The following is a 7,653-nucleotide window of genomic DNA, read 5'->3' as shown; positions in this document are numbered from 1 at the left end:
GTTTATTTTTTTTAATGTATATCGTTCGTAGTTTGTTACTTCAAACACCATTTGGCATCCCTGGCGAGCACATGTTCTTTGGCGATCTACCACTCGAAAGCGCGCGCACACAGTGAGTGTCACCAAAGAAGCATACGGCAAAACACTATGCCGCCGCTATGTCGCGTGAACGAACCAAGGAAGAGTGGTGAAGAAAGCCATCAGCACCAGTCGCAGTTTTTCCTCATCCACCAAACATCGCCGTCGGTCGCCGTTATTTCGAACGGATGATAGTTTCTGCTGAGTGCGCGCTTCTTCCCATCATCAGCAGCAGCCAGCCAGCCAGCAGTCCTACATCATGCGTTTGTTCGTTCTGTGAGTTGCGTTCCGCCGGCGAAACCGACTATGGCAGGGGGCAACCGAATTGGAAACTGCTGTTGGGTGCCTGTTCATCGACGCTGCCGTACACTCTTGAGGTTAGTAGCGTCAACCGCCGTCGTTAGTCTAGACTCGTCCGCCAGAGTGATCGCAAGTGAAAACGCAGTTTTTCCCACACACAGTCGGAAAGTCGCGACGACCGACCATTCGAACCCGGGTGAAGGAAAAACCATTTCTGTGAGATTCTGCGAGAGATTTGTCAAATCGTCGGGTCTGTGTGTTTTATTTTATTTTTTATACACAGGGAGATTTTTCCCCGATTTGAGATATTCTCGAGGTGCTCGACTTTTCGCGACATTGTGTGTCGTCCGTAGCTTGAGGCGAAGATTCGGTGTCCTCTTCAGTCGATAGTGAACCACGGTGAGTGCGAGAGGTATTCTGCCCGTAGCGAGTTTGAATTTCCCTGCGAAAGGCCAAGTTCTGACCGAACTGAGACCGATCGATCGTTGATCATTGGACACGGCCGAGTTGGAGGAAAATCCCAACAGAAGAACGAAGTGGAAGAAGAAGGAGAAGTTTTCCCGTGCGTGCGCCAAGGTGCGGGCCCAAGAAGAAGTGGGTTGCTGCGTGTGTTTGTGAGGAGGATCGTCACTGCCAACTGCGATCTCGAGGGGTTTGCCGAGTGCGGAGAAGCGAACGTGAGCAAAGTTTTGTGGTCCAACGCCTACCTAGACTCTGCTCCTCCCCGATTGTTCTACTGCCACCTACTACCGACTCGCTGGCTGCGAAAAAGAAAAACAGAAGAACCGGGTGGGTTACGATGGAAACCGACGACCAATTTCGTCATTATATAAGTTTTTATGACACGGTACTCAATTTTTGAATGACAAAAAGTGTGCGTTCAACGTTCGTTGTCCCAAAAACTAGCGCACTATTGCCGAGCCGACTTTTTTTTTCTCTGCTTTTTCGGTTCGAGGGGGAGGAAAACACTAGCCAGATGTGTGAAAATGTGACCAACTGGACGAGCTAGAGTCAAGTTTGTGCAAAAGTGAAAATTGTACCGTACCAAGAATTACCGAAATAAATTTAGTCAATTTGTAGAAAGTGGCTTCAAAGTGTCTTCTAAGAAGTGTGTTCACCCCTTTCGGAAGGAGAGTGTCCAAAGAGAAGCGACGACGGCGGGTAGAATCAAGGAAAAGTCAAGCCGAAAGTAACCGTGAAATGAGTCAGTGAGCGCGAGTGAATGCGAAACAGTTTTCCACCAAGAAGAGTACACAAATTATAAATCTTGCAGTTCTAGAGTTGAATAATCGGCACAAAGTCGGACAGCAGAAGTGGCGTGAGGTGCAACTGAGAGAGAGAGAGAGAGAGCGACGAAGCCAGATCATCATCATCGTCGTCATCATTAACGACGAGGACGGGCGGAGACACATATCGCGAACGATCAGACATATTTCAAGCAGAAGTCTAGTTGGATGTTCAAGAGATCTCGTATCTAGAGCGATTGGGTGGGTGCACGCGGGTGTGAGATAAAACGTGGTGGGGACACCCCATCGTCATCGGAGTCGCAGTCGTTTGGATCGTTGAGCAGCGAAGAAGAAGAAAAAGAAGAAGGAAGATTTAGTTTTCGGTTCGGAAAGGTGAATATGAAGGTGGAGGAAAAACTGACAACGTGTGGAAAATTTGCCTACTATCCAACCGGTCGCTGCAGGCAGACTGCGGAGACTGATGCAGGAGCGCAGATGATTCATCGGAGCAAGTGGATGGAATGAATGTAAGGATTATTTTTATGTATTTTATTACAGACCTTTTTTTTTTGGACTAGATTTTCTACAAGTAATTGTTTAATGCACAACACTGTTTGACTTTTTCTTTTACTTAAAAGATCTATTTCTTGTATGTGTGTGGTTTAACATGCATGAATTATCAAGTGACACAGATGCGTCTTTTCAACTTTAGTTCATTTGAATTTTTTAATTATTGTGTAAAGTTCCTAGTCCTATCAGGCCTGTTTTAAAGAATGACCACCTTGGTGGGATTGATTTGTTTTAAATTGGAAATTTTAGTCTTAATTTCGTTCATTTTGGAATTTCTTTTGGGAATGCCTGCCTCTTCGTGTAAATTTGTTATTCTAGTGTCGAAAGGACGATCGAGGGTCATCCTAAGCACTCTGTTTTGTGCCACCTGGACGTTGTTCCTTTGAGTTTGAGCACTTGATTCCCACAACGGTGCAGCGTAGAAAATTGCAGGTGCTGTGATTTGATTGTAGACAGCCAGTTTTTTAACCCTAGAGAATCGGTCGTGACAAATAAGGCGATACAAAAACCTAACTAAGCTTGAACACTTATCTAACGTCTTTTCTTTATGCTACCGGAACAGGAGCTTCTCATCGAATACCATTCCAAAGTACGCAGCTTCAGCAGACCACTGAACCCTTGTGCCGTCCATGACTACTGTGCAAGAAGGTGCCGGTATCAGTTTGGGCGATTGCCTGTGCAGGAACATGATAATTCGGGTTTTGGAGGCATCCCAAGCGACTCAGTTTGTCATAAGCTGGTTTACATACACTAGTAAAAATTCAATGATTATTTTTATGGGTCCCACACATGATTTTTTGCAATGTGGTAAACAAATGATAAATATGTGTCGGACACATAGTTCTTATGTGTACACATACAATTCATGTGTAACCACACATACTATTCATTTAACTCATACATTTCATGTGTACTTATGAGTGCATTCTGTTTATGTGTGGACACATGAAAATCATGTGGAATTTTACATGGAAATTCGCCAATAAAAATGTGTCGAATTTTATCAGTGTAGCTTATATATGACAACCTCAGCTGTGAAAGTTTACGTCTAGTTACTTATATTCAACTCATTTATAGCGAAAAAAGTGAAAGAGGTGGGATCTATATATAACATATGTCAAGCTATATATGATTGACTTGCGAAACTTATGTATGACTATAACGCAACTACTGTTTTGAAGATTTTCTAAATGAATTTAATCCTTCCAACGAATTGCATTTGTTCATTTTCCCAACATAATTGTGGGGGGGAGGGATTTTATTGTGCGAATAACTGAGATTCCGTACTCAAAAACTTTTGTGCGGTTGAAAATTTATGGCGAATATTTACATTCTACTTCATGCAAATTCATTGGCTCTGATACAATAAATTCAATTGAACAAAAAATTCTGTATAAAATTCCTCAATTTCGAAAACATTAAATTTTTAAAAATAAAAACAGAATTTCAACCTTTTTTTGATTATCATACTTTTCTCTTCTGCATAACGTCAATGGGATGATGAAAGCACAACTGAAAGTTTTTTTTTTCATTCTATATGTTGCTTCATCGGTCAGCCATATTGCAGTGCAATTTGTAGAAAACATCTAGAAATGAAATTTTTGTTATCAAAACATGTTTATAACACGAAAAACTAGAACATTACTTGTATCATATATTGAAGTTAAAATTCGGTTTTGCAACTCTCAATTTCTTATTTACAACACATTAATAACTGATTGTATTTGATTAAACTTCCTAGCCTAATACACAACATGTTTTCATATGTTATTTTTGGAAACCTGAATAGAACTGAAATACAGCTGTTATAACATGTTATAAATAAGTTAGATTCAGGATGTATTCATGTTTGCTCATGATTCTAAAACATACATTTGAAAACATGTTGTATATAAGGCTAGCAAGTTTTCACCAAATAATATAATTTATAAACAGTGTGTTATAAACAGGTAATTGAGTCATGTAATACCGAATTATAACTTCAAGATAACAAGTGCCTGTCAGAAAGGTTGAATATTTCACAAACAACAATACACCAGGTTTTTTTAATAATTACTTTATTTGTAGAGGCTCAATCGAATAAACTATACAGAGCCGAGTTATCCTTTCCGTTATACATTATTACTGTCTTATATTTAAAGGTAAAGGAACTGGACCAAGTGCTCGTGGTTGTCTCGAGGTTAGTTGAGATTGACAATTTTTTTGGATGGGAAAAGGGAAGAAGGAGGTTTGAAATGTGGTTTACGATACAAATATTTAAATAATCCTAAAACATGAAATTATTTCTATTCATCTTGAAAACAAACATTGAGAGAAAAGAAACCCACACGTACAAAATTAAAACTAAACACAAGGTTAATCAAACTTACAATCTAAGGTTAATATTCTTAAAGTAAACATTTATGAGTTTCATAAACTCCAGATCGCGTCTAGCCAAAATATCCCGAACTGTAACATTAGGTTGTCTACCTCGAGCCCGAAGGGAATCATAAAAATGTGATCTGACTCCACGATACTCCGCACAAGACCAAAGGATATGATCAGCGTCCTGGTAACCTTGTCCACATTCACAGAGATTGCTGTCTCCCAACCCCACACGGAACAAGTGAGCGTTTAGACAATAGTGATTGGACATGAGACGAGACATCACGCGTATGAAGTCTCGACCCAAGTCCAACCCTTTGAACCATGCAAACTTCGACACCTTAGGGATAATTGAATGTAGCCATCGTCCCAAGCTCCCTTCACTCCATTGATGTTGCCAGCTATCGAGCGACTGCTGACGATAAATAGAGAAAAATTCGCTATAGGCGATTTGTTGATCACAAATGTCGCCTTCCATAGCGCCCACCTTCGCAAGTGAATCCGCTTTCGCATTGCCCGAAATTGAGCAATGAAAAGGGACTAGAGATGGGCAATCCGCTCCCGAGCTGTTCTATAGACCCGGTTCTCTAAAGTGAGCTGATGATCCGCGGTTCATTTTTTTTAGGAACTGCAGACCATCAGCTCACTGATGTCACAAGTCTAAACCATTCAATCCATCACTCATAGCGGAACATGTGCCTACTGATCGACAGCACCAACGGTAAAAGCAAACTTCCAAGCGGCTGCTTGGGAGAGAAAGAGACATATATACATGTTAATTTTCTACTAGTATTATCCAATTTAGTTATGTACCCGGCTCTTGTTGCTGATGTTATTCCTCCTGTATATGTGCTCTCACCTCTCCTCCCATTATTCTCTGGGGGAGCGGAAGATCCGCACAAAAGCAAATAACCGAAAATCGAAATGCAGCTTTCCAGCTTATCAGCTCAGCTCCGGATCTGAATCATCGACTGGAATGATTCACTGGGAGCTGTCTAGGATGACAACTCTCTGACCCGTCCAGCTCTTTGGATCTTTTTTTTCTATCGATTCTTTACGATTCAGCTCCGGATCCGGTTCTGAGCTGTTGATGAAGTGAGAGAAATTCTGCTGGAGAATTAAGATCAAAAATAAAATCTGTATGTATGTTTACGCGATGCTTGATCAGGTGTTGCGTTAGTGGCGTTTTCCATTGAAATGTAAAGCCATGTTGTAAGGTACAGTTTTATTGGTTTAGGCTACTTTTACGATTTTATGCAGTCTTAAGCACTAAAACCACTAATTAATTTCCCGGTTTTGAATTTGTGTCATAATTTCTATAATTTCAATGTGAGCTGAAGAGCTGATCAAAAGAATCGACTCCCTTTAGTGAACTGGATAGGTTTGATCCACTCAGCCAGACGAGCTGTTTTGCCCAGCTCTAGAAGGGACCCACGCGAAGGTGATGATGAAAGAGCGCACGGATAAAGCACTAAGCAGCTCTCGTATTTTCAAGAGAAAATACGAGAAGTGCTTTACCGGCCTAACGGAACGGATAGCCTCGACAGAACTGAGACTATCCGTAAAAATAAAGTAGTGGTCTGGAAGAAGTGAAGCAATAGTTTCCAAAGTGTAGTGAATTGCTGCCAGTTCAGCCACATACACAGAACAAGGAGCTTCAAGTTTTCGAGAGGCGCTATGAAATTCATTAAATACACCAAAACCAGCTGACTCCTCTATTAGAGATCCATCTGTGAAACACGTTCTTGCAGAATCAACATGGCCAAACTTTGCAGAGTATAATGACGGAGTAATCATAGGACGATGATGCTCTGGAATTCCACGGATTTCCTGCGTCATAGATAAATCAAAATTCACTAAATTTCAGAAATCGGAGAAGACTACACGATTGGGAATATTTCTTGAAGGGCTGACATCCTGTGTTAAATATAGGTAGTGCAAAGTCATAAAACATGTTTGAGGATTTAGCTCCAGAAGCTTCTCAAAGTTTTCGATCACCAGTGAGTTCATTACTTCGCAACGGGTGAGGAGCCTCAGAGATAACTCTGAAAAATACACCGGGTTTTAAACAAGATGTTTTCTGGGCAATCAATATTTAACTTATCTACAACTGGGATTTGTTACATTTTCCATAAACGGTGTTGCAAGTGTTACTTCTGATTGATTTGAATTTCCAAGTTTTTGCATAGTCAGTAAAGGTCTCATCTGTGAACAGGAAGATAACGCAACCATCTCCGAGGGAAGGAATATCGGAAGTATACAAGCTGTAGAGCAAGTAGACCAACAAACTGACCTGCCGGGATGGAAAAATTATCTGAGAGACAACCATTCAATGATACCTTGAACGACCTTTGCTTTCATTACGGGTAATTTTGACCAAAATGCAACGGTAAATTGAAGTTACAAACTTCGTATATACGTCTGTCATGTCAGACATTGTCTAGCGCCTTTTCGACTTTTAGCAATGCCATGGCTGTGGACTTGGATACAGCCTTGTTACTTCGGATGTTGCTCATCACCCGTACTAGCTGATGAGTGTTGGAGTGCCCCTTCCTGAACACAAACTGTTCCGGTAGGAGAATATTGTTTTCCTCCACAAACTTGAGCAATCTATTAAGAATGAGTTTCTCAAACAATTTGCTCAGCGCTGAGTTTGACGGTAATGCTGGATCTTTACCGGGTTTGCGGATCGGTATTATTTTTGCTATCTTTCAGATGCTTGGAAAGCAATGCAGCTCCAAGTATCTGTTGAAGATGGCAGTTAAAACTGCATAGACTTTCATGCTAAGCCTTTCTATGATTAGGTTAAATATGCCGTCAAAACCGGGACCTTCATATTCTGTGAATATTTCAGCGCTCAGCAAATCTGTTCTACCGTAATTCTATCCTCCGGAGGCACGGCACAAGGGGACCCAAGTAACAATTTTGGTTTTATGAGAGTTCTGTAGACCGTGATTTAGACTTGTAGAATGCTATAAAACCGCTATAAAACCTGCAATGTTACTTGGGTAGTAATCTACATTTTGGACGCATTGCGCCACCTTATTTGCACAACACTTTTCACTCAAAGTATATTTTAAAATACAATGATTTTTACATAAGGTACACTGGGGCG

At 41.0% G+C, this 7,653-nt stretch overlaps 1 protein-coding gene across 5 annotated transcripts in view; it reads left to right on the top strand.

The window, feature by feature from the left end:
- The first annotated feature begins 1,732 nt into the window (after positions 1-1,732).
- vn (vein) overlaps positions 1,733-7,653 on the top strand; it is a 237,877-nt gene continuing 231,956 nt past the window's right edge. For all 5 annotated transcript variants that reach the window (XM_065234626.1, XM_065234623.1, XM_065234625.1 and 2 more), the window contains exon 1: positions 1,733-2,131. The gene's annotated coding sequence lies outside the window, so the exon portion shown is untranslated. The remainder of the gene's footprint in view (positions 2,132-7,653) is intronic.

The sequence above is a fragment of the Ochlerotatus camptorhynchus genome, unplaced genomic scaffold (assembly GCF_037179485.1).
Source record: "Ochlerotatus camptorhynchus isolate MF236.1 unplaced genomic scaffold, CSIRO-AGI_Acam_v1.1 ptg000434l, whole genome shotgun sequence".
In the NCBI taxonomy this organism is placed as follows: Eukaryota; Metazoa; Arthropoda; class Insecta; order Diptera; family Culicidae; genus Ochlerotatus; species Ochlerotatus camptorhynchus.
Note: the sequence above shows the minus strand (reverse complement) of the source record. Positions and strands in the feature narration are given on the sequence as shown.